Source organism: Canis aureus, chromosome 16 (genome assembly GCF_053574225.1).
Source record: "Canis aureus isolate CA01 chromosome 16, VMU_Caureus_v.1.0, whole genome shotgun sequence".
In the NCBI taxonomy this organism is placed as follows: domain Eukaryota; kingdom Metazoa; phylum Chordata; class Mammalia; order Carnivora; family Canidae; genus Canis; species Canis aureus.
The window spans coordinates 9909208-9936170 of NC_135626.1; the positions used below are offsets into that span (position 1 = coordinate 9909208).

General features: G+C 54.4%; 1 long non-coding RNA gene across 6 annotated transcripts; it reads left to right on the forward strand.

Annotated features, from left to right (window-relative positions):
• The first annotated feature begins 171 nt into the window (after nt 1–171).
• On the forward strand, nt 172–23075 carry LOC144285737 (uncharacterized). 6 transcript variants are annotated; one of them, XR_013353966.1, is made up of 4 exons: nt 172–3789; nt 9363–9462; nt 18551–20470; nt 20637–23075. It is a non-coding gene; the product is annotated as an uncharacterized LOC144285737 (long non-coding RNA). The 6 variants fall into 6 exon arrangements; XR_013353967.1 differs by having other exon boundaries at nt 22821–23075; XR_013353970.1 differs by having other exon boundaries at nt 175–1990; nt 2917–3789; nt 18551–23075.
• The last annotated feature ends 3888 nt before the right edge of the window (nt 23076–26963 follow it).

The following is a 26963-nucleotide window of genomic DNA, read 5'->3' on the forward strand; positions in this document are numbered from 1 at the left end:
CGCGCGGCCCGCCGGACCCCCGCCCGCGAGCGCGCGCCCACCTGCCGGCCCCTGCGGGGCGCCCCCGCCCGCGCCCGCGCCCCCGCCCCGCGCCCCCCGAGGCCCCCCGCGCCCCCCGCGCCCCGCGTCCCCCGAGGCCCCCCGCGCCCCCCGCGGCCCCCGCGGCCCCCGCCCCCGCGCGCCCAGCCTGGCTCGGGCCGAGGCGTCCCCGCGCCTGGGAGTTCGGGGTGGCTGACGTGGGGCCCCCGCCCGCCCTGCCGGAGGCGGGACCGACCCTGGGGGCCCGCCCTGTCCCCGGGTGCCGGCGCGGCGGGGGCGCGCCCGGGGAGCGCGGGAGGTGGGGAGCCGGAGGGGCTGCGGCCCTGCCCGGTGCCGCGACCACCAGGCTGCAGCGCTCCTAGAAGTGCCCCGTGAGGTCCCGCCCGTGCGCGGCTCCGAGCCCGGCGCGCTCCTCCCGCCGGGGTGTGCGCCGAGCTCCGCGCCGAGCCCGCCCGCGGGCCTGGCCGGGCCGGGCCGCAGCCGCGCGCTCCCAGCCCCGCACGCCCCGGGCCGCTGCTCTGCTCCGGGGAAGCTGACCAGGCCGCCAGCCTCCTGGGCCTTTAGTTGCGGCCATTGCTTCCCGGCCTGCGCGCTCCCTCGCCCCAGAGTAAGACCTCGGGACCCCAGGAGGTGAGGACAGGCCAGTCACCCTCCCAGGGAGGCCAGGCAGGTAGGAGGCAACGAGGCTCAGTCGCTGAGGATGGGGTCTCCGAGCACCTGGGCGAGCACCTGGGCGTGTGGTCCCTGGGCTGGCCTGGGGCTGGGGTTCTGGGGGAAGGTGGGCAGGGGGGTGGAGTGGAAGGGGTTGCATGGCTGGCTTCCTGTGCAGACCTGCAGCTGGTTCTAACATGAGCAGATACATATTAAACAGACATCCCATCCCGGGGGCCTGTTCGGGAAGGGGAGGGGAGGAGGGGAGCCAGTCTTTTGACGCCCCCCCCCCCCCCCCGCCCCACGAGGAAGTTCTGTTTCCCTCTCTTCGTTCATCTTTGCAGTTTTATGTTTCAGACGTCCCTGCTCACAGTCTGGGTGTCGCAGGTGCTGCTCGGGGTCCGTGGGCCCATGTGGCCAGAGCCTGCCTGGTGGCAGAGGCAGATGGAAAGAAGACACAGTGGCCATCTGTCTGTACATCCCCATTGGCTTCATTGGCCTCCACCCAGATGCCTCTGGGGGGAACTGGGGTTCGTTTCCCGTCTAGTATGTTCCAGAGGTTTGACAGGATGAAAGCCAGAGGCTTTTTCTCACAGGGAATAAGAAGCGGGCAGGGGGGTGGCAGGGGGAGAATTTCTAATCTTGCCAGTCTGGGGAATTTGGGGGCCAGGTGTCAGGAAACCCATTAAAGCATCATTGTAATGCCTTAGTGAGTTGTTTTAATAAATCACATCTTTTCGCTGTAAGAGTAATACTCGTTCATTAGAATTTGAGAAAGTGAATCTAATTAATAACCTAACTACGTGGAGATGTGGACTATAACTGTCTTGGCGTGTTTCTTCCCAGTTTTTAAATAGTGCTGTGATGAACATTTCTGATGATATTATAGCCACCCCCCACCCCTTATCCGCAGGGGACACGCTCCAAGACCCCCATTGGCCTCCTGAAACCATGGGCATTGCGGACCCATACGCAGGCTGTTCACTCCGGTACATACACACCTGTGATTAAGCTTGGCTGGTAAACTAGGCCGAGGTCGAGAGTGACGATAACATAATAAAATAGCCTGGTAGTAACGGCATGCCGTGCTGTGGTTACGTGGCTGTGGTCTTGCTCTCCTGTCGCCCTGTGCTCACCCCTCTAGGATGCCGAGGGGTACAGGCGTGGGGTGCCGTTGGGGGGCTGCTGCTGGCCTGAGCGTCTGGCAGAAGCGCCTGCTTCTGGACCGTGGCCACCGCAGGAACGGAGGTGGGGGGCTGCTTGGAAGTGTCCTTGGAAGTGGCCTGAGTGTGTCGTCCGGGTAAATTCCTCAAACAGGCACTACTGAGCCAAAGACTACCACACATTTTGCCACGGGGCCCTCTGGAGGCTCTGATTGATGTGGTGTCCCACGCCCTGTCCCCACATCCCCCTGTCTCTTACAGGCCACACTGTGCATTCCGGTTCAGGCTGACTCGAGGAATGGGCCTTTCTTTGCTTTGATTTTCATGCCTTTGACTATTGGTGATGTTGGACATCTTTTGATTTTGCTGGCAGCCGTTTGGAAGGTTGCCTGTATGAGTTCTTACGCATTTTCTTATTTCCTCTCTTTTTTGTACTCTAGAGCTCTACTCAAGGGCTTAGCCCCTCTCAACGATGTACTCATGTGCATCACATCAATTTTTCAGCTCGTCTTTTTAACTTTGGAATTCACCTTTTGTTTGTGATGCATAGATTTTAAATCTGTCAGGTTTCCTGATATGGATTCTAGCTTTGGGAAAAAGTCTAGGGTAGCTTTCACCACGCCAAGATTTCATAAGCCTTCTCCAGTTCAGTGGCTAGATTTCCAAATAAGAGAACTAGATAAGACACGAGGGGGGCGAGAGTTCACCTGAGGAAATCAGAGGCCAAAGTGTGTGGTGCAGAAGAAACAGTCTCTTCCAAGGAAGGGTGCTTTCTCCACTTCTGTCCAAAGGCACGACCTTCAGATAGATATATATGAGCCCCTCCCTCACACACACACACTCACAGATGCATACATGCACACACATGCATGCACCCACAAACACACACATGCACACAACAGGCATGCATGCATGCACCCCCCACATACATGCACATGCACGCATGCACGTACAAATGCACACACATGCACATACACGCACTTAAAGGCGCGCACACACACACATGCATGCACACCCACACATATTTTTAACTTTTGGAAACCTTATCTCTTGCATATTGTAGGATCTTCATGGGAAGAACAAGAAGCAGCATCTGTTTTTCATCAAAACTCTCCTGTCAAGACTCCTGGATGGCTCAGTTGGTCAAGTGTCTGACTCTTGGTTTCGGCTCAGGTCCTGATCTTGGGGTGGTGGGATTGAGCCTCACATTGGGCTCTACATTCAGCATGGAGTCTGCTTGAAATTCTCTCTTCCTCTCCCTCTGCCCCTCCTCTCCTTGCTCCTGCCTCTAAAATAAATAAATAAATAAATCTTTAAAAACAAATACACGACAAACCTCTCTTATCCTAAGAGGTGTTGGCTTTGGTGGTGGGGACTCTGGTCCACCCCTCCCACAGGGGGCCTCCAGTCAGCCCAGGCCCACTGCTTTGAGGAAGGAGAGTCCGTGACTGTGCTTTTGGCTGGCTGGGCCACTGTGGGAGCAGAGGCAACAGTGGCAGGGCTTCTGGTCAGGCCACTCTCCCCAGAGATGCCTCTGGCCCTCCGTTTGCCCTTTTGTCATGGGAACAGTGGATCCCTAGGGAACTTACTGTCTACATCTGCAAGGAAATGGCCAGGGACACTGGGGACCAGAGTGGTGCTAGTAGAGAAGCTGGGGCCCTTCGGATTGTTTCCCTTCACAGAGATAATGATGCTCTCATAAACTCAAATGAAAGAAGGCGCCCCCAACTCGAAGTTTGACAGTCTCCGAAGACCTGGGGGAGGCGGGTCCTGTTCCTCCTCATCCCTGTCTTTGTGAAATGAGAAATGCACTGGCTCTACTTGGAAGCTGGTCTGAGGCCACACTCACACCGTTCATACAGGGGGTCCCTACGAAGACTGTTCTTGGCTCTTTAAAGCAGAAGACCCCCCAGGGACCAGCAGCAGGGTCAGTCAGGTAAGTATGGGCATGAACCTCGTTGGGAAAGAGTGGGGTCTGCCCTTGTGCCCCTAGGACAGGTGGAGGTGAAGCCCCCCACCCCAGGTGGTGGCAGTGGCCGGACAGACCTCCAATCTCAGGCTGTGGGGAGTGGCCTGCAGTGGGAGCAATGCCCAGCTGCTGCGTGTTCCTGCCGACTGCTTTCATGCTCGTTTCCTTTGAAGTCATGGGCATTTTTGCTTCCATGCATACAAAACTTAGGTGAGATGTTTAATGCACATGGATGCATGCTTGCATGCTCCTATCTGCAGGTGGGGTCGTACAGGTGCTCCTCCCAGAGCCAGGGATGGGGCTCGGCCCGTGCCATTCCGTTGTTGGAAATTCTTTTCCTTCCAAACCACTATAAACATCTTTCACCTCAGAAATGGCTTTTAATGGCTTTGCTCAGTTTTATTTCTTGAGCGTCAGGTTCGTAGAATCACCCTGGCATGGATTTTACCCAATTTATTACTTACCGTTGCAGGGGCTAACGTGACTTTTACGATTGCTTGTTTATAAGATGGCATCCCAAATGAGAACACAAAATAAGCCTCCTGAGACGAAATTATTCTGGAGGGCCCAGTACATCGTATATGAGGAATGAGGACATGTCACCCCAGATTTATTCAAGAGGGAGCAGGAGAGTTTCCAATTCAAGATTTGAGAGAAAAAATGATTTTCTTGCTCTGATTCTTGGCAGAAAATGGGGTAGATGAAGCCCCTGAGCAGGCAATGTTGGGAAGTTTGTCCTGTCCTCTGCCTGCTAGGCCCACTGGCACCTGGGGGCGGCGTTGGGAGGTGGTGGGACTGGGGGCGCAGGGCCAGGATGGGGAGCCCCCTTCCAAGGTGGGAAAAACATTCTGAGAAAAAGGCAAAAGGGACAAAGACCAGCAGTAATTAGATGCCCCCAACCTGAGGAACTCTGGGCAGGAACTGCCCCTCGGGCCACACGAGGAGAAGTGTGCTCTGGGGCTCGGTGCAGGGGGACCCCTGAAGTATAGGGCTAGATGGGGGCTGTGCTGTGGATGCAATGGGGATCAGCTCAGTGGGGGCGAGGGGCCTGGCTTCTGCACCCCTGTCCGGGGGCTGCTGTATGTGAGCTGCCCCCAGGCAGGGGGTGACCGTGGCCCAAGAGTGTCCTTTCAGCTGGGGCTCAGCCCACAGGCATCCAGGCAGCTGCCCTGTGTCCCCTTGCGACCCGTCCAGGACCTCATCCCTTCATCACATATACTGAATCTTGTAGGACTTCCAGCAGCTCTGTCTCCATGGCCCAGGCAAAGGGCTGGGCCCCTCGCTCCATCCCCCTCAGACATTTTATCCAAACCACCCTTGGTGGAAGAGGCTGCTGAAAATGGGCCAAGAAATTATAAGATTTACGTAGAGGTAGCTTAGGTATAAAGGCCTGAGGCAGAATTTTAACCATCAGAATTAACCTGATGGCAAACGTGAGACAAGAAACAAATTCTGGCAAAACTGGTCCCGTGGGGGGTCTGTGCACGAGACAGTCGGCACTTCGGGCTCAAAAAAGTTCCCCACATCCACGGAAAATATTCTATTTCAGCTCTCCTTTGGCAGAAAGGAGAGGTAATCTGCCGTGCACTCTCTGAGGTTTGAAAAGGCAACACCGAAAATGTTCGATTAAAAAAAAATATATATTTTAAATCTGCTTTTAAAATCTTAGGTCTGTAAAGATGCCTATGTGTATCCCGAATCACGCAGTCCCTTTCTGAGATGTGAGATGGTGAGAAGTATCCTGCAAGCTTGGTAAAAGGCTTGGGGTCCTCTGTGGTGACCCTTGGGGGCTGCTGCGGTGTAGGAAGGGGTGCATGGGGAGTGGTGCCCTCCACGCCCACTGGGGCCTGTCTGGGACCCGAAGCTGATGGAAAGGTGAACCATCTGGGAGGGAGAAGCGAAAGCCCAAGGCCCTCCTCATCCCGGAGGGCCCTAACGTCAAACTAATGCCACCTCCAGAGATATACCCCGGCAGTACAGTTTGGGAACATGTGGGAATGTCCCCTCCAGTGCCTGACTCGGGGAAGTGTCATTAACGTGGAGACATGGGGATGAGAGATCTCTGTCGGGCTGCCTTAGTGTGAGGTGTCTGCAGGTGTAGACGAAGCTCCGTGTTAGGGTCGGCTGCCTTTGAACGCCCACTGGCCCCAGCCCCGTCTTCCCCGCCATGTGATGCCTGTAACTCAGCTGCTAGTGGTGCACACCCGCCCGGTGACGCTCTCAGGGCGGCCAAGCATGTAGACCATGTGAAGTGGAGGGTGAGGAAGGAGCTGGGTGGGCTGGAGCCAGGTGCAGTGTGGGGCGGGGCTCCTCCTGTGGGATTCCCCGGGAGTCCCTTCCAGGTGGGCATCTTTCTACCCGCCTGAGTGTCACGAGAACGTGGGCTCATTCTTTAGACCTGGGGACCCGGGGTCCCTGGCCTGTGGCACAAAGCCCTGGGGAGCAGGGATGGTGGGGAGGCCTGCGAGGCAGTGCCAGGTGCTCCAGTGTCAACTTGGTTCACTGGTTCATCCCAGGCGGAGGCTTCTCGCAGCCTGCCACTTTTCTTCCTGGCGCAGGCTGCAACAACAGGCTGTGTGTGTGACCCCTCCCCACCCCGCAGCCCCCCAGGGGAGGATTGAGAATGTGCGGGGCGTCCTCTGAGCCCGGCATGGACTTGATGGAGTAAGAACCCAGCAGATACCGACGGAAGGTGAAAATGGGCTCAGGATGCATTTGCTTAGTGCCTTCTGGGTGCCAGAGCCTGGCAGTGCGGAGGAAGTTAGAGTCCAGCCCTGTCCCCCAAGAGCCACAGTGGACGGTGAGAATCAGCCAGTACAGTGTGAGTAAGGCCGGGGGAGCTCAGAGTCAGGCACATCCAGGTTTGGACTGGAATGCACCAAGGAGTCACAGGCGAGCTGCAAGCAGGAGAGTGGCAGGATCAGAGTTCTTCTCCCCTCCTGGGCTGCTGAATTGGGCAGGGTGGCCATGTGCAGGTGTGTAGATTGCTCACTGAACAAGGAAGGCTAATTCACACAAAGGTTCTATATGGACAAATGGAGGCTGTCCTGGGAAGAAGAGAGGGGGAGGAATGGCTAGCAGAGAGGGTGGCCTCTCGTCAGATACTGGTGGGGTGGGGGGTCCCAGAGGGGAAGTGCAGGGGGAGGGCAGTGCACAGTGGGACCGGTGTGTGTGTGTGGGGTGACAACGAGTGAATAAATATAGCCTGAAGGAGACATCGTGCCCACGTGCTGAGGGCTGAAGGGAAAGGCACTATGAAGTACAGCCAGGCAACAAGGCGGGACAGAGCTGCTTAGGGAAGGTGACATCAGAACGGAGACCACAATGATACCTGGGAGTAAGCAATTCCAGCATGTGAGGGAAGGGTTTCCCTGCAGGGAACAGCAAGTGCAAAGGCACTGAGGCAGGAATGGGTTTGGTGGCTTTGGGACACAGAAGGAGCCTGGGGCAAGTTGTGTGTAAGGAGTAAGTGACGAGGCTGGAGGCAGGAGGCTGAAGGCAGGAGTCTGGAGGTGGGAGGGTAAAGGCAGGAGGCTGAAGATAGGAGGCTGAAGGCAGGAGGCTGGAGGCAGGAGGTTGAGGGCAGGAGGCTGGAGGCAGGAGACTGAAGGCTGGAGGTAGGAGACTTCAGGCAGGAGGCTAGAGACTGGAGGCAGGAGGCTGAAGGCAGGAGGCTGAAGGCAGGAGGTTGGAGGTAGGCTGGAGGCAGGAAGCTGGAGGGTGAAGGCAGAAGATTGCAGGCAGGAGGCTGGAGGCAGGAGGCTGAAGGCAGGAGGCTGGAGGCAGGAGGCAGGAGGGTGAAGGCAGAAGATTGCAGGCAGGAGGCTGGTTTGCAGGAGGCTGAAGGCTGAAGGCTGGAGGCTGGAGACGGGAGGCAGGAGGCTGAAGGCAGGAGGCAGGAGGCTGAAGGCAGGAGGCTAGAGACTGGAGGCAGGAGGCTGAAGGCAGGAGGCTGAAGGCAGGAGGTTGGAGGTAGGCTGGAGGCAGGAAGCTGGAGGGTGAAGGCAGAAGATTGCAGGCAGGAGGCTGGAGGCAGGAGGCTGAAGGCAGGAGGCTGGAGGCTGGAGGTAGGAGACTTCAGGCAGGAGGCTAGAGACTGGAGGCAGGAGGCTGAAGGCAGGAGGCTGAAGGCAGGAGGTTGGAGGTAGGCTGGAGGCAGGAAGCTGGAGGGTGAAGGCAGAAGATTGCAGGCAGGAGGCTGGAGGCAGGAGGCTGAAGGCAGGAGGCTGGAGGCAGGAGGCAGGAGGCAGGAGGGTGAAGGCAGAAGATTGCAGGCAGGAGGCTGGTTTGCAGGAGGCTGAAGGCTGAAGGCTGGAGGCTGGAGACGGGAGGCAGGAGGCTGAAGGCAGGAGGCTGAAGGCAGGAGGCTAGAGGTAGGAGGCTGAAGGCTGGAGGCTGGAGGCAGGAGGCAGGAGGCTGAAGGCAGGAGTCTGGAGGTGGGAGGGTAAAGGCAGGAGGCTGAAGATAGGAGGCTGAAGGCAGGAGGCTGGAGGCAGGAGGTTAGAGGCAGGAGGTTGAGGGCAGGAGGCTGGAGGCAGGAGACTGAAGGCTGGAGGTAGGAGACTTCAGGCAGGAGGCTGGAGACTGGAGGCAGGAGGCTGAAGGCAGGAGGCTGAAGGCAGGAGGTTGGAGGTAGGAGGCTGGAGGCAGGAAGCTGGAGGGTGAAGGCAGAAGATTGCAGGCAGGAGGCTGGAGGCAGGAGGCTGAAGACAGGAAGCTGGAGGCAGGAGGCAGGAGGCAGGAGGGTGAAGGCAGAAGATTGCAGGCAGGAGGCTGGTTTGCAGGAGGCTGGAGGCAGGAGGCAGGAGGCTGAAGGCAGGAGGCAGGAGGCTGAAGGCAGGAGGCTAGAGGTAGGAGGCTGAAGGCTGGAGGCAGGAGGCTTAAGGCTGGAGGCTGGAGGCAGGAGGCTGGAGGCAGGAGGGTGAAGGCAGGAGGCTGGAGGGAGGAGGCTGGAGGCAGGAAAGGTGGCCAGGGCCAGGAAAGAGCAGGCCTTGATTGGTTTCTAAGAGCCATATGATGCCATTTGGAGGTTTTATTTTAATAAATTTTGATTTTGAAATAATGTTAGATACAGAGAGAAGCTGTGAAAGGAGGACACACCTGTCGCTTAGACCGTAACCCGGACCTTCCCAGATACGAGCCTCGTGGTGCACCTGCGTCTTCCTCCCACCCCCTCACTGCTGTTCCCCGGAGAGTTGAGACCCTGCCTTCCCTGTGCATGGGACCGTCCCCTGGGTCGGGGGACAGGACGTTCACAGTGGTGGACGGGAACACGTTCATGCCTGTGCAGCCCCTTTATCTGCCCTGCACACCGCACTCAGCTGGCACCAGCTGTCCCGGCCTCATCCTTTGGGGCAAACACAAGCAGGTCGTGTGCCCCAGGAGGCTCAGAGGCTGTGGGTGCCCTCAATCCCCCCGCCCCCGGCCCCAGCCCACTTTGATTCTGCTCCTTTGCTGGTCTTTGTCCTCATGACCCTGGCGGTGTTGAAGAGCTCAGGTGGGGCAAGCCCCGATGGGTTTTCTTTCTGATGTGTCAGCAGGTTTGTGTCCTGGTCCCTCCAGCAGGCATGGCCGTCTGTCCAGGGCAGTGTCAGGGGGATCCTGCAGCCTGAAAATGCTTTTCCCTCCGGGCCTGAGTAAGTAAGTATCTGGGTGGGGACACGGGTACTCGGGGGTGATGTCAACATCCTGCTTCTGGTCACAGTTCTGCCCACTGCTGTCGCCACCTGCTGACAATTCTCCCCCCCCCCCAAAAAAAGGACCCCGATGATTGTCAGATGGTGGTTTTCCCAATTCCATCATCTGTCTTTATCAGTTGTCGTTCTGCAGAGACAGGCTTTCCGTTTTCCCTTCCATGTGTCTGTGCAAGCCCGGACTCATGACTGATTTTATGTGTCGTACTTAGTTCCTAACACTTCTGTTGTTGTTGTTTTTGGAATTGTCACGGTTTTGGCCAGGAGGATTTTGGAGAGTCTTGACGAGGGAGGATCACAATTCGATTCCGGTGTTAAGAGGACCCCTGTGAGCCCCAGACAGCCGCTGCTGGGCACATCCCGCGGCGGCGACAGCTGGGACCAGGGGTGAGGGCAGGGGCCGGCACAGACGCGGAGCAGCTGCAACCCTCGGACGCCGCCGGTGGGAACGCACGGTGTTGGTGCAGCTGTCTGGAGAGCAGGTGCCATTGAGGCCCTCTGTCACTTCGCGGGTTCTAGAAGCTTGTCCATAGGACGGCACGGGGCTCTTCTCTTGTGCCTGGCTTCTTGTACCTGCGGTGCTATTTTTGAGACGTCGCGCCCTCATCAGGTGTGTCAGAAGCGGGTTCCTTCTTGTGTGTCTGGCAGCGCCGGAAAGACCAGAGTTCTTGAACGTGCTTGGCTGCCCACACGCAGGCTGCTTCCCACTTGGGGCTCTTATGAACATGGTCGCTGTGAGCTCTGCCATGACAGGTCACAGTAACTTCTCCTGGGTTCACACTCGGGGGTGGAATTGCTGGTCACACGATTGCTACAGGTTTAGCTTTTATAAAACTGCCCTCCTGTTGTGCAAAGTGGCCCTGGGGGTGGCACACCAGCCCTGTGACCTCAGGCTGGGGCGGGCCGAAGGGTCCTCCCTGCCCCCTCCAGTGTGTTGGACAGACCCCTCGGGGAAACATGGGGTCCTCCCCCCTGGGGCCTCTTCGGGGCTGCAGAGTGGCATTCGGGCCGCTAAAGAAAAGAGGCCCCGGTTGTGAAGGACTTGCCACCCACACAGGGCAACAGAGTGGCCGAGGCTGGAGACCTGAACACACTTAGGAAGTTCTAAAGCCCCTCCTTCCCTTGAGCTCTGATTCAGCAGCTGCACTGGGACCCCCGCCCAGGTGGGCCGGTGCCGCCCTAGAGGGGCAGGTGCAGTGGGCCTGGTGGGGGGTGGGGGCGTGACTTCCAGCCTTCACAGCTGTCCCCCGGGGCTCCTGTGTGCACAGAATCTGCCCCAGGGTCGGCTCTGCCCCCGGCCAGTCTTGCCCTTGACAGGTCAATCAGATCGGAAGCCCTGGGGTGGGCCTCGGGGCTCCCGGTTGTCCTAACGCCCAGATAGGTAGACACCCACCAGCCGTGGGGCTGCCCCCTTGAGCTGGCCCCAGGGGACCCGGCCTCCCTGGGCCACAACCCAAGAGGCTGCCCTGCCTGCGGGCACTGCCCACTCAGCCTCTGTTGTTGCGGAGTGCTGGGGACCCCTGGGAGAGTAAGGGGCCAGCCCTACTGGGAATTTAGCTTCTGGGCTGTTTGAGGCTCCAGGAAGAAGAGAGCACAGGGGCGGTTACCATCCAGGTGAAGTTGGTACCCTTTCTGTGGCGGGGAGACAGGCTGGGTTTGATTTTTTATGTGGAAGCTAAGCAACCAGGTGAGGAAGGAGCTTTGCCCGCAGGTGGTCCCCAGGGCTCAGAAGCAGGGACAGAGCCACCCGCCCTCCCAGACAGCTGTTCTAGTCATTCCTTTCTTTTGCACACTCATTAGAGGGGCAGTGGACACGTACGGTGCAGGCTCCCTCCTAGCGCCAGGACACCCATGGTGGACGGACCAGCTGCATGGTGCAGCCGGCCTCCCGCACGCTCAGCCCCCTCCCCAGCTCCGTGAACCGACTCCACGTCGATGGTAACCTGTTGTGAGTCCGTGCTCCTGCTGCTTCCTACAGACCAGACCCCACTCAGCAGCAGGCTGTGCTGCAAGCACCCCCTACCCCCATTCCCACTCCCATGACACAGGACAGCCATCATGGCCCACTTTGGGAAATGAGTCCTGGGGTGATTTCATCAAGCCCCGCATTGCACCTGACACCCACAACCTGCCTGGTGACTCAAACCTTTCTCCCAAATTCTCCCTGGATTACTTTTCATGTCTGCAGAAGTGAAATCCTCCTGGACAGCACTGCCGTGTGCCAACTCACAGGGCCCAGAGGGCCATCCTCCAGAGTGGGCATCTTTCTCAGGGGTAGGGTGGGGGGAAGGATTTGATCTTTAGTCTGCTAAAATATTTGAATTTTATTCTCCAACTTATAAAAGCAATATGGGCTTCTTGTGGAAAATCTAAAAGGTAGTGGATCTGTACAAAAGAGACCTAAAAGCACTGAGGATGGGCAACCGTTTCTAACCTCCTTGTACTCCCTTGGAGGCCCGAACTTTTCTGTAGTGAAAGAGTTCAGCTGGAAGCAGGGAGAGAAGCACCCAGGACAGGGCTGGGCTGTGGGGATCTGGAGCAAGAGTGACCCCGGGACTGGCCAGGGCTCCCCAACCGGCTGGTCTGGTGGCACCAGGGCCATGGGCGATGGCCACCGGCAGGGGCCACTGTTCCTATGTGACATCATGGTTAGTAGTAAACTTTCAATCAGTGACAAGGGTGCACGGAAGGGGGAGGGGTGATGTATAACCCACCTCCTTCCTCTGGCCCCCATTGGATGATCCCAACCAGGGGGAGGGGAGCCCAGAATCCAAGGGCAGGGAGAGAGGATGGTGGACACAGAGGTGGAGGGGAAGCATCCGGCGCAGTGGTCGAGTGTCAGATTTCTGATGAGGTCTATGGTTGTAAGAACATTTTGGGAAGGAGAATGGCAGGTTTTTGTTTGTGTTCTAGAAAGGTCAGCTGGCTGCTTGGATAATAAATCCAGGTGATGGGAGCGAGGTCCAGGACAGTTGGGAGACCACCACCGTCACTCCGGAGGACGAGGGAGCACAACGTTGTTCAAATGGGCTCCAGTGGCAGGGTGTTTGTTTCTGTAGGGTGCAATGCTCTCTCCTGGATGGAGCCCCAGGGCTGGCTGTGCAGATGCATCAGGCTTTATCCTACAACAGCTCTGTGGCCTCTCTGGGCCGCTGTCCCAGGTCATTGCTCACTTTGACCAGCTTCTCTCAAAAAGCTGCCGCCAGCCTTTGCTGCACCCCAGACACTTGGTCCCCTGGGCTCCCCCACAACCAGCAGCTCTGTCCTCACTGCTCCAACTCAGCTCCTGGGGAAGGAGTCTGGCTGGCAGGGGTCGTTTTTCCAACCCAGACTCCCAGTCACAGGTCACAGGTCAGAGACCGCTCTGGGGCTGGCTGGCTGTGCTTGGGTCAGGTGTCTACTCCAATCAACTAGCTTAGAGGGTGGATGGCCTTGTAGGGAGAGGCCAACATCCAGAAGGAATGCTGGGTAATAAAAGGTTAGCCACTTGGGAAATGGAGTCGAGCATTAGGTGCCCAGCAGGTATCTGGGACTGAAAATGACCCCGAGCGGACCAGCTCCTTGTCCATCACTCACCATTCCCATTGTCACCCATCCTCACCCATCCACACTGTCGCCTAAGCCAAACCCCAAGGTGGGGGTGGGGGAGATTGCAAATGAGGGTGGTGATTGCTTCTACCCCATATACCTGCTCCTTTCAAGGTGACTTTGCTGCTCCTCCCACCCAGAACTGGGGTCTCTTTCCACCCCTTGACTCTGGGCTTGGCCATGTGGCTTGCCTGGGCTGATGGGTGTCAGCAAATGCGATGTGGGCAGAGGCTTGAGTGTCCATGCACGTTGGAGCTTGCTGATCTTGCTGGTCTTGGAGCTCTGAGACCCCCGTGGGAAGAAGACCCCCCCCAGGCTGGGAGAATGATGCGTTACTGACCCCAGGGCAGGAAGGAGCTGTCCCAGCCAAGGACACCTCAATCGTCTGGCCACTGGCCAACCCACCTGCCATTACCAGATTTAAATCTGAGTCTGCTCTCTGTAAGAAAAAGTATGATGCTGGAAGATACATGCAGAGCATTTCACTATTTTTAATCTATCTATCTATCTATTTATTTATTTATTTATTTATTTATTTATTTATTTATTTATTTAAAGAAATTTTATTTATTCATGCATGAGAGACATAGAGAAAGGCAGACACAGGCAGAGGGAGAAGCAGGCTCCATGCAGGGAGCCGGATGTGGGACTCAATCCCGGGTCTCCAGGATCCCACCCCGGGCTGAAGGTGGCGCTAAACCGCTGAGCCACCGGGGCTGCCCTAATCACATTTTTTAAAGGATTAGTTGTTGAGTTCTGTCCAATTCCATTTCATAAACGTCACAATTCATCCATTATTCTTCTACCGGACAGATTATGAATGTTCCAGCACACGTCCCCATGCTCGCACACTTTGGGGGAGCACAGCAGGCGCTTCCTTACTGCGAGTAGCCACTGCCAGCTTTCCAGAGGGGTCACACCACTCACACTCCCACTGGCCAGGCAGGGCGGGGGGTCCCAGCAGACCTGCATCCTTACTGACACTTGTTACTGCTGCCTCTTTGTCTTCAGTGCCCCCAGCGGATGCGATGTGTTCCCGCCCCTGAAACATTCCCCTCTGCGATTCCTAGAAATGTCCAGCGCTTTCTCAAGTGGGTCTGTGGTTGTCAGAAGCGCTCTTGGGTAAAGACCCCATTTGAGTCTCTTGTCCATGTGTACACTGTGTCGATGATCTTTTTCTCACTGATTTATTTAAAAAATTTTTTTTTTTTCGATTTTATTTATTTATTCATGAGAGACACAGAGAGAGAGAGAGGCACAGACATAGGCAGAGGGAGAAGCAGGCTCCTCGTATGGAGCTCAATGTGGAACTTGATCCCAAACCCTGGGATCGTGACCTGAGCCAAAGGCAGATGCTCAACCACTGAGCCAACCAGGCATCCCTTTTCCTATCATCCTTTAAAATCTTTATATTTTTGCCTTTCGCGTTTAAGTGCTACAGGCCACGTGGGACTGGTTTTTGTGCACACTGTGTGAATTACGGATGACATACATTTTTAAAACTATGAATATTTCTTTGTCCAGATCCACTAACTGAAGAAATACTTCCTCTCCAATGTTCTGCAATGCCACCTTTGTCATAAATCAAGTACCCACTTAGGCAAAGACTTGTTTCTAAGCTCCATCTTCTATTGCCAAACCACGTTGTCTCAGTTACTTAATTACTGTCTTAATTATTCATTCAGCAGCTGACGGACAGTCTAATTTGGGGCAATTACGCAGCCATTTGAGTATGGCTTCTTCCGCTTAGCGTAATGCATAAGGAATCCATCCACGATTCTGCATTTCCTACTGATTTTTTCCTTTTAAGTTTTGGATAGTCAATTGCTGATGTACCACGGTAGGTTTGTCGTTCACCGGCTGATGGACATTTGGGTGGTTTTCAGTTTCAGGCTGCTCAGTGTTGCCATAAACTGTACGGAACATGGTATGGACCGGTGTTTCCCTCTCTCGGGTAGATAGCAAAGAGTGAAACCATTGGGTCGTTGGGTACATTTTTACGAAATCGCCAAATTGTTTGCTCCGGTAGCTGCGTTCCGACCAGCAGTGAGAGTTCTAGTCTCTCCATGCTCTCCTCTGCTCTCTGGATGGTCAGCGCACACGTGCGGGGGTTTCGATGATTCTGAGCCGTGTGCAGCAGCATCGCAGCGTGGTCCCAGGCTGTGTCTCCTAAGGACGAAAGATGCTGAGTCTCGTTCTGTGCGCTTATCTGAGTGGAATTCATTTCTATTCTTATTCCTTAGTGAATCTTCCCCCACTTCTGAAGTTAACAATTTTTTTTTGTTTTGTTTTCATTCGTACTTTGAAGTTCTTTTACATCCTGGATACGGGTCTCTTATCAGCTACGTGTTTTGCCAATATTTCCCCTCTCCCCCGGTCTATGGCTCCTCTTTTCGCTTTCTTAACAGTACGTTCAGAAGAGCTGACATTTTTCATTTTTTGATGAAGTGTATTTTGCAATATTTTTCTTTTATGATTTATGCTTTTGAAGTCAGACCTGAGAAATCTTTGCTAGAGCCGTTAAGATTCTCTCCTATGTTTTCTTAAGGAGGTTGGAGTTTAAAATTTTACGTTGGGTCTATGACCCACTCCAAGTTAACTCCTGTAGGTGGTTCAAGATGTAGGTCAAGATTCTTTCTTTTGGCATATGGGTAGAGCTAACAGTCCTGGCCTTCTCACTTTTTGAGAATGCTGTCCTTTCTTTGTGAAGTTGCCCTGGCACTTTTGTTGAAGAGCAGTTGGTCATGTGTGTTTTATGTCTGCGTCTGCGTTCTCTATGGCCTTCCCCTGATGGATGTGCTCACCCTCCCACCAGTACCACGTGGTCTCATTTGCTGTCCTGACACCAGGTAGGAGGAAGTCTTCACCTTTGTGTTCCTTGGTCTGTCTTTGAAAAAGCTTGTGGATTTCTTTTAAAAGCTTCTTTTTTAGAGGAATTTTAGGAATATTCAGGATGTACATTTGTATCAGTTTTGGCAAGTTTCATTTTTCATAGAATGTGTCCATTTAATGTAGTTTTCAAGCCTTTTGGCCTAAAGTTGGGTGTAATATCACTGTGGATCTTTGGCACTCTATGAGATTTGAAGCAATGGCCCCTCTCCATTTTTGGTATTTGGTTACCTTCCCTCTGTTTTCAGTATTGATCTTCTCACTATGGGTTTATCAGTTTCCTTCTTCTTCCTTCTTCCTTCTTCTTCTTTCTTCTTCTTTCTTCTTCTTCTTCTTCTTCTTCTTCTTCTTCTTCTTCTTCTTCTTCTCCTTCTCCTTCTCCTCCTCCTCCTCCTCCTCCTCCTCCTCCTTCTTCTTCTTCTTCTTCTTCTTCTTCTTCTTCTTCTTCTTTCTTCTTTCTTCTTTCTTCTTTCTTCTTCCTCTTCTTCTTCTTCCCAAGTGTTTTGACTTTGTTAACACTTTCTATGAACTGCTTTTCTAGTGCATTCATTTCTATTATTTCCATTATGCCTTCCACTTTCTTTGGGCTTAGTTTACTCTTTTTTTTCAAGTCTTTTTTTTTTTTTTAATGAATGCTTAGTCATCAATTTTTAGCATTTCTTTCTTTTCTTTTTTTAAGATTTATTTATTCATAAAAGACACACACAGAGAGGCATAGACACAGGTGGAGGGAGAAGCAGGCTCCCTGTGGGCAAGCCTGATGTGGGGCTTGATCCTAGAACCCTGGGATCATGACCTGAGCCAAAGGCAAATGCTCAACCACTGAGCCACCCAGGCATCCCAATTTTTAGCATTTCTTATTTATTTCTACATACTTCCTAAGGTTATAAATTTCTAGGCATGACTTAAGTAAGCTGCATATTATTTTTTTTAAATGATTATTTATTTATTTATTTATTTATTTATTTATTTATTTATTTATTTGAGAGACAGAAAGAGCACAGGCAGTGGGAGTGGCAGAAGCAGGCCCCCCACTGAGGAGGGAGCCCGACTCAGGGCTCCATCCCAGGACTCTGGGACCATGACCTGAGCCAAAGTCAGATGCTTCACCTGCTGAGCCACCCAGGTGCCCCTGCATCTCAAGTTTTGATATATTAAATTTTCATGATCAGTTAAAAATATTTTTATAGTAATTTTATAGTAATTTCCAAGCATGGCCATTTCTGAAATTAATTTAAAAAATGTTTCCAGCTTAATTTTGTTATTTTGGTTATGTGTTGCTTTTGACAAAGTACCCCCCAAACAGTGTCTTAAAATGACAACAGCCAATGGCATTGATTTTGCTCATGACTCCAAGTTTGGGTGGAGCTTAGTAGGCGGGACTCAGAGGCTGGGGCTGAATCATCTCAAGGTCCATCCTGTCTGCCACTGGGGGCTCTCAGGCAGAACAGGACCCCTGCATGTGCCCTGAGCTTCCTCATAGAATCATGGCTGGTTTTACCAGTGAGATCTTTCTGAGAGAGAGCCAGGTGAAAGTGGTGTTACCTTTTAAACTCTGCCTCAGGTGTCCCCTAGCATCAGTTCCACTGGCCACAAAGACCCACCAGGTTCAAAAACAGGGAATTAGGTTCCTCTCTCAATGGGAAATGCCAAGGTTCTGAAAAATTCTGGAAAAGAACTAGCGTTGCAGCCATTTTTGGAAAATACAATCTATTGTATTCATTGTAGTCAGACGATATAGTCTGCATGATATCAGTCCTTTCGCATTTTTTTTTAGACTTTATAGATTAAGTTTTGGGAGCATTTGAGAAGGATATGTACCCTATAGTCATAAGAAGTAATAAAATGTCAGTCAATTTCGTTCCTTATGTTGATCAATATCTGAACTGATTTTCTGTCTGATTGTTCTAATATGTTACGATCTCCCATTATGATCATAGGTTTCTCTATTTTTCTTTGTTTATTTGAAAGGTTTTGCTTTATGTATTTTGCAACTATTTTATTAGGTGCATAAAAATTTAGACTTGTTACATATTCCTGATAAATGGATTGTTTTGTCAGCATGAAGTGGTTCTCTTTATCTCTAGTAATGCTTTTTGTTTTAAAGTTTTTTTTTCTAACGTTACTATAGCAGCTTTCCTTCGGTTAGCATTTTATGCTATCTTATCTGTCCTGGGACCTTCAATCTTTCCAGATGCTTGTGTCAGGGGTATATTTCCCACCCTCCCACCCCATCCCAGTGATAATTCCAGGTTACTTACTTTGAGTAACTTATTAAGGTTATTTATTAAGTACAAATAATTTAAACAAACCCATCCAGAAGAGTGAACTAAAAGGACACATTTTACTAGATTTTTATGTATTTTTTAAAATTTATTTTTATTTATTTATTTTAGTTTTTTATTTTTAAAGAGAAAAAAAGAACCGGGCACGTCTCCTCTTTTCTGGCTGCTTGGTATTATGCTTGTTTGTAGAACAGCCTTGAGGGAAAACAAATGATTTTTCCTTGCTGACACTTCACAGAAGGAAAGTGATTCAAAGATCATCTATGTCTACAGACAGATGGGGACTCCTGGCTCTGGGTGCCCCCTGGGACCCTGTGAAGCTTGGAGGCGAGAAATTGTACCAGGATGGAGACAGAGATGGAGACGGAAGGGAAGCTCCTCCAGGACAAGGAGGCTGAACTTCAGAAGGACTCACAGGAGCCAGAACTCTCAAGCCAGGCCAGTATCCTGAGGTGTGAGCCGTCCACTCCAGCCCGAACCCCAGGGCCTCCTCTTGTGGAAATGACCTACATGTCGGGTTTCCAGGGACTCTCTTATAGGAACGCTCTTTTGTGGTTAGATTCGAGGTAAAAGGCCCAGCTTAAAGTTTCCCTCCCAGCAAATTCATCCAAACCTTGTGAGTGGAAGAGGCTGTTGAAAATGTGTCAAGAATGATAAAGCTCAGCCAAAAAATGGGAACCTGAGAGAGTTCTCCTATATTGATGGAGACAATGAGGAAAATGAGGATGTGAATGGGGTGGGGATTGCCTGCCTTGAACCACTGCCACGTGCAAATGACCTGTCCCATGGGACTCCTTGCTGCCAGGTATGTGCTCTGCCAAGTGATTTATGAAGACCGGCCTGACGGCGAGTACATGAATCCCTCTAACCAGACTCAAAAAAGATCCAAGGTCTAGGAAAAGTATTCCCTCTAAACCAGAGGTTCTCGATGGGAGGTGGTAGGGCCTCCTGGGGACATGTGGTCACGTCCAGGGACACTGCTGGCCGTCACAACTGGGGTTGCTGCCCACATTTGGCATCCAGTGACCGGGGACCCCAGCATGGGAAGTCATGCAGCCCCACTGGGAGGAGGGCCGTGGCTGGGGACCCTGCTTTCAGTGAATCTTTCAGGAAAAGCAGAGTAGCAATATGAATTTTGGCAGGAAGAAATATAGAGGGTTTTATAGTTTTGTGTAAAAATATGTTTATTATCAAGGAAAGAGCTCCCCTCCCCCACTGAACTACCTCCTCTCAGAGTCTCTTGGAACTCAAAAATCATGGTTGCTCGTCTACCGTGATGATTTAAGGCAAAAGGAGAATTAATTGGTTTAAATGTTCCAACTTGAAGGAGAGTTTTGGTTGATGGATGCACATCTGCCACACAGAAGGCGCTTAATAAATATTTGTAGGATAAATGAAGGTGTGCAATCCTGGCTGGCATGGGGAAAAGGCAGGAGTGTGAGATCCAACTCCCAATGGGGACCAGTAACCCTCCCTGCTCCCACAGCTGGACAGCGGGGTGCCAGCCCTCCCATGGGAGGATGCGGCAGGCCTGGAAAACCCTCTCCAAGCTCCACAGCTCCCAACTTCAGAGCAATAATTAAAAAATGCTCTCTGGAGTAGGAATTTTTATATTAATGTATTTCAGCACAAGTGCTTCCCTCTGTTAAGTGTCTTTTACAAAAGTGTGTCATCCTTCCTCATAGAAAGTATTCTTAGGACATGGTAGTTAGACCCTCTGCCTAGGGTTGTAAAATCTCACAGGCCAGCTGATATCCAGGGCTCTGGTCGGGAGAGGAGGGCAGATGGCTAAGATGCAAATGCAGGCAGGTCGTAAAATCCAGTGTGTGTGTGTCTGCGTGCATGCACATGTATGCACACATGAGTGTGCATGGATGCTGCACGCGTGTGTACACACCTGTGCATGTGTGTGTGTATGCAGGTCATAAAGAAATGCAAATTATGATCCAAAGGTTCACTACATGGGTGGTGTGGTTAATGTGCATGCGTGTTCATGCATGTGCACGTGTGAAGGGGAGAGCTTCCCCTTCTAGGTGGCTGATGTGGGATCGTGCCAACCTGGAACCCTGTGGCCACGTGGAGAAGGCTCATTTGCAGAGGGAGGGACAGAGAAGGAGGGAGACAGAAATGCCCCATAGCCTCTGCTTGGTCTCTGGACCCCAGCTCCCCGCTGCTGGAAACTTCCTTCCTGGGGTAAGCTGCTTTGCCTTGTCTCCACCTCTTGTAATGGAAAGTTCTGGCCAATAGACCTTTCCAGCAGATCCGTACTTCCTGAGGATCTTGACGTTCACCAAGTCCTTACATGGGTGAGCTCAGACATTTGTAAGACGTGAGTGTTTAGATAGCGAACCAATTTCAGGTTGTTCGAGACAGGAAGCCGTGGGACAACTATCGGTCGATGAGTCCCGGATGTGACCGCTTCTGTGAAGCGTGCCACATAGCCGGATGGTTTCACCATAATGTGTGAGTCCTTGCTGGGGGCAAGCCAGTGCTGGGGCCGTACTGAGGCTGCGCTGTTGCAGTGCAGGGAGCACCTGCCATCCGCCTCTCCATGGGCTTGGGCCTCTCCCAGCTGTGGCCGGGTCCAGAGAGGGAGCTTCCAGGAGGAGCTGGCGTTCCAGGAGCATCTGGTGAGGGCTGCCCGGGTTTCGGCTGAGGGAGGAAGCGGCCAGAGCCCACCCCGCTCTGGGGAGATGGACAGAGACCCCACCACCCCAAGGAAAGAGGGTCCCAGACTTCAGGGTCATGTTTTATTGCTGCCACACGTGAGCTCCTAAGACCTCTTCAAGCCAGGAATGTAGCTTCGTGCAAAAATTCCTAAGGAAGAACACACTTCTGTCCTTTGTGTCGGGGGACAGTGGGGACCAGCTCTGCAGTGCTAGGAGTGCATGGTGACCTCTGGAGTGCACCAGGAAACCTGGAGCTCTCCAGATCTTTACACCGCCCAGCCTTCAAGCTGGCTCCCTGCTGCCACTGAGAGAGAGTGCCGTCCAACTGTGAAAGCACTAAAAAAAAAAAAAAAAAAAAAAAAAAAAAAAAAAAAAAAAAAACCCAAGGCAAAAGTCATGAAACATAAATACAAACCTTTCTAAAAGACACAATTTGGTGGCATCTCACACATTCACCATGTTCCAGGACTACCTTCTGTGTCTGGCTCCGGAACAGCCATATCACCCCTCCCCTCCCTGGGAACCACCCCTCGGCCTCTCCTCTCCAGGGACTGGCTGGTTCTGGACACTTCGTTTGCAAGGAATCATAGAGCACGTGGCCTCTGTGTCTGCTTTCCTGCCCTGGCATCGTGTTTCCAGGCTCGTCCACGGCTGAGTGATGCTCTGCTGGATGGGCAGGTCCTGTTGTGTTTATCCATCTGCCCGTGGAGGGACATCTGGATCGTTTTCAAATTTTGGCCATTGTGAATTGTGCTGCTCTGAAGGATTGTGTGGAGGTTTTTGTTCGAATGTCTGTTTTCAATTATTTTGGGAAAGCACTTGAGAGAGAGAGAGAGAGAGAGAGAGAGAGAGGTCTGTCTGTCGTCAGCTCCAAGAATGTTTCTCTGAGGCAGCCCCAGGTTGGGACCAGCATGTGTCCTGGAGAGAAAACTGTAAGCTGAATGCTCCTTGCACCCGGGACCAGGCCACATTTGTGGGAAGAGGCAGCTGGAACCTCCTGCAACATGTTTCAAGGGATCAGTTCTGTTTGGCTGGAGGTGCCCGGAGAAGCCAAGGCTGCTGTCCCATCTCTGCAGTGGGCTGGCGTCATGGGGCAGAGCTGGCCCCAGCATGGACATGGGCTGGGGGTCTGCATGATTTGGGCTGTCCCAGGTTGGCTCCTGGGTGACCATAGGCCCCTCTGGGGGTATCGGGGGGGCAGATCACGGAAATCAAACGTCCAGCAGCTCAGAGGCCATTGGGACCATTGGGACCCTCATGGGAGCAGAGACAGTCCCTGTGAGGATAGGCCTGCTGCTGGCCCTGAACCCAGAAGGCCTTGTGGGCTGGCAGGTGGTCACGCCCGTGGTGCCAGGGCCTGGCTGCTGAAGAGAGGCAGGGGAGCCTGTCCTGTGCTGTGGGGATGTCGAGGCTCGTGTAGGCAAGTGGGGCAGGTGGACTCATGCTTCACCCACATCTTTGCCAAAGGTGCTAGGTACCAGGCAGGCTCTGGGGTCCGTCTACTGGCCTGTATTCCCAGGGTTGAAGCTCTGAGGAAGGGCCTTGTGGGGACATGGCTGGGGGGTGGCATCCCTCTACCAGCAAGAGAGGCTTCACCAGAAACCAAACTCACCAGCCCCCTGATCTGGGACTTTCTGGCCTCTGGAATGGAGAAAATCAAGTTCTGTAGTTTTAGCTGCCCCATCTGTGGGGTCTTTTATGGTACAACATGAGTTAATGGGCCCCTTCCCCACTGGTGGCTGGGAGAGCCCTGGGCCCCTCAGGTGAACCCAGGGTGATTTCCCTGAGACTGAGAGGGACTGGAGCTGGGCAAGGGGGAGGCCAGGGTCCCATCCATATTTATTTAATGTTCTTTTTTTTTTTTTTTTTTTAAGATTTTACTTAATTTATCCATGAGAGACACACACACACAGAGAGGCAGAGACACAGGCAGAGGGAAAAGTAGGCTCCCCGTGGAGAGCCCGATGCGGGACTTGATCTTGGGACCCCGGGATCACAACCTGAACCAAAGGGAGATGCTCAACCACTGAGCCACCCAGGCTCCCCTAACATTTGACATTTTGCCCAGAGTGGATACTTTTGCATTACCTTTGATTTAAAAATTACATTAAACATATTTTAAAAATCTTGATGACTGAGTTTTCTGGTGTTTTAAATGATTCTGTGCTCAAGGCCAGAGCCTCACTGGCCTGACCTCATTCAGCCCCACCTCTGACGTTCCCTCCCGGTCCTGCAGCTCTGGGCATCAGCCAACAACATGATACTAACTTCAGGTGGACACATGTCATGATTCGATGTGGGTACGTACGGCAAAATGACCAGGACCCTACCTCTTGTTACCACCTGCCGCTTCACATCCTTACACAACGTTTTATTCTCTTTGTGGCTTTCACATTTGCAGTGGGGTCTGATTCACGGTGGCTGTGACGCCCCAGGACCTGTTTGTCCCGGCTTGAACCTCTGACTCCCTGCGCCTGTTTTTCCAAGCCCCCCACCTGCACCCTAGCCGCCTCTTGCAGGGGTGCCGCTCCACCCTCACCTCGCCCAGGATGCTCAGGGGGGTGCGCGTTCAGCAGGGGGCACTCACGCCTCCTCGGAGCGGGTGCAATGGGCGGGGTGGCTGTTGCTTCAGGGCTTGAAAAATCCAGCTCCAAGTAAGTGGAGCAAGAAACACCTCCTTCCCACGCTTGCCGCGTGGACCAGATGCTTCTCGTTTCATAAAAGCGCCTTTGCAGTCTTTCCTGTTCGTGTCCTTGCCCCTGGTGGGCCAGCGGGGTCTTCGGCCCCTCCTGCTCCACGCAGCCCACGCAGCAACACCCTCCCCCCCTCCAAGGGTCGCATACGTCCTGACTCGAAGACCACTGTTGTAAAGAAAATGCAAAGTGGCTCACGAGTAACGTGATAGATCGCACCCTGGTATTGACAACTCAGATATTTTGGCTGAATAGAATCCATTCCCAGAATTCCCATTCCCTGTTCTTCTTGCCTATTGATTGATTGATTGTATTTTTAAAGATTTTTTTTTTTTTTTTTATTCATGAGAGATACAGTGAGGGAGGCAGAGACACAGGCAGAGGGAGAAGCAGGCTCCCCACAGGGAGCTTGATGCGGGACTCGATCCCAGCACCGGGGATCACTCCCTGAGCTGAAGGCAGATGCTCAACCGCTGAGCTACCCGGGCGTCTTGCCTATTTAAGTGTGGTTCCAGTCCCTCTCCGCGGGACGGTGCTGCACGGAGACCCGGGTGCTGCGGACACTGTGTTCTCTATGCCTCGCAGAGTCAGGGTGCTGGTGCCCCCCGTCCCCCCAGAGCTGGGACCCCTAGTCCCTGTGGGTGTGGCTCTGCCCCACTCTCTGCCTCCCTCGGGGCTCTGGTCCCAGAGCAGCACCCTAGGGGGCAGGATGCCTCGATGTGCTCCCTACCCCCTGTGGTGGAGGCAGGTCCCAGGATGCAGGGTGACCTCAGTCAACCCGATTGGTGTCCTTATAGGAAGAGGCCGGGACACAGAAGCGCAGAGGGATGGCCGCGTGTAGGACACAGCCAGCTGCAAGCCCAGGAGGGAGGCACTCTTTGCCCTGTGCCCCAGGCAGTCCTCCCTCCAGGTTTGATGGTGCCGGGCAGCCGGCGGCCGGGAGGGAGCTACAAGGCAGCCTGGGTGCAGCCGCTGACTCCGGGGGCCCTGCTCGCTCTGGGCTCATACAGGTGCCCGAGGCTCAGCGGGGCTCTGGGCACGCTCCCAGTCCAGCAGGGGACCCGGTGAGCAGCAGGAGGACGCAGCAACCATGACTGGGCAGGCCTCGGGGTGCACTGCATGGGGGGAGAGCAGGGGCGCCTGCTCCAGCCTGGAGGCCAGCAAGAGAGCCAGCGCATACATGCGAGAGGGGACACCCACCCAAAGGGAGCTCTTAGGGGGCAGAAGGGCAGGAGGCAGGGCTTCCAGGTGGTCAGGTGTGCGGGGAGGAGGGCTGGGCCAGAGTGTCGAGGGAGTGGGTGGGCCCGGGCTCAAGCTGGTGAGGATTTCTATCTCGGCTAACACCTGCTGCCCACGTGGGACGTGCGAGACCCGGGCAGCCCTCACTGCCAGCACCTCTTTCCATCCTCAGCCTTGGCACTACAGCTCAACATCAGGGGCCTGGGGTGGGGTGCTGAGGGGGGCCAGCTTCCTGGGGGGACGGGGAGCCAGGGAGGGAGGTCCCGTGGGCAGCAGGTGCCCATGCAGGACCTTTCAGCCACAGGGAGGTGGCGCAGCAAGGTGGACAGGACGGGGCTCTCAGACCCTGCGCTGGCCGGCTGCTCCCTCAGGGTACCGCCACCTTGCCCCCACCCACACTCTGCCCAAAACCCCCAGAGCCCCCCGCTGCAGCTGCACCTGAGCTGACAAATAAAGCTCCCTCCCTCTCAGCTCTGGAGACCCTGGGGAGGCCCATGTGGGCAGGATTGGGGGAAAGAAATCCTGGGGAGGAGGAGAGGCAGGGGCTGGAGACAGGTGACCTGTAACGTCCTTGTGGCTTTCTGGGGGTGGGACCCTGAGGGGGGAGGGGAGCACGGAGCACTTGCCACCTGCCCCCTGCCCCCCAGGAGGGCACTGTCAGAGGCAGCCTGCTGCTGAAAAGCTTCTGGCAACACCTGGCCATCTGCTCTGCTCGGGAGAGGAGCACCCAGTCCCGAAGAACCTGCCTTGTCTGACCCCAGGCCTATTTCCAGAACTTTCTCAGCAATGGGGAGACAAGCCTGGGGCTTTGTGGAGACCTCTCAGGGCACTGGGGTCCCCAGAGGCGAGGCTGATTGGAAGAGTTATTGGTCTGCCCCTGGTGGCAGCTCAGAGCACACGAGGGTATCCCCGCATCCTGGAGGCAGGAGTCCTAGACGGAGGGTATGGGCAGGGCTGGTTCCTCCCGAGGCCTCCTTCCTGGGCTCGCGGACGGCTGTGTCCTCCCGGTGTCCACACACAGGCATCCCTCTGCGCTTCTGTGTCCTGGTCTCTTCCTATAAGGACACTAATCAGGTTGAATGATGTCACTCTAGTGACCTCAGTTTACCTTGAGCACCTCTGTCAAGACCCTGTCTCCACACAGTGACATCCTAACAGGCTGGGGGTCAGGACTTCCACATGAATGGGGGGTGCTCAGGTCGACCTGTAACAGGAGGTGGGTTGCAGGCCAGCAGGGGTGGGGGACCCGGAAGGGGGCATGTGGGCAGAGCTGGCCCAACAGGAGCTGTCCCCCGTGGCCACACAAGGTGTGGAGAGGGAGGCCCAGTTTTGGAGCTGTCCGTCAGGGAGGGAGGGGCACCGTCCCTTGGCTGGTTGGTCAAAGCTCGTCCCTCCTCCTGGTTGGCCCCGAGTCCTGGAAGCCGACCCTGGCCCCGCAATGTGGCACTTTGCCAGTCTGGGTGGGGCAGAAGGCTGTTGAGTCTCAGCACAGCCCAGCCCAGGGCAGAGCCGAGCCACTGTGGGTCTTAGGGAGGAGGGTGGCCCTGGGTGGCGGGTTGGATGGAGTCCTCGGGCTCCTCCCTCCTGCCAGGATCAGCCCAGGCCTCGGTGTGCCTGCTGCTCCGCTGCCAGCCTGGCGGCTCCAGCCCCACCCCGGCCCCTGCTGCATGTGGGGAGCACTCTCAGCATCACTCAGGGGGTCCCTTCCTGCTGCAGAGGGGGCAGCTGGGCCCCAGAGGGAGTGTGTCCCCCAAGGGGGCCCAGAGTCTGGATGGCGGGCCAGACGCCCAGCATGCCCGGCACGCCTGACCCCCGAAACCCAGCGGAGCCCTCCTGGCGTCCTCACACAGCTCCTCCCTCGGCAGGGGCAGCGACAGCAGTGATAACAGTGGGGAGGACCGTGGGAAGCTCCCCGAAGCAGGAGCAGGTGCGAGTGTCCGTCGGGGTAGGTGGAAACCCATCGCCCAGTGAGCAAACTGGCTCTGAAGGCGCCATCCCCACCCGTGGGAGAATCTTAATCGTGCTGGTTCACGGTGACTGTGTCTCTTCAGGACTTCTCCTGGCCCCTCTCGGGAGACATCAAGG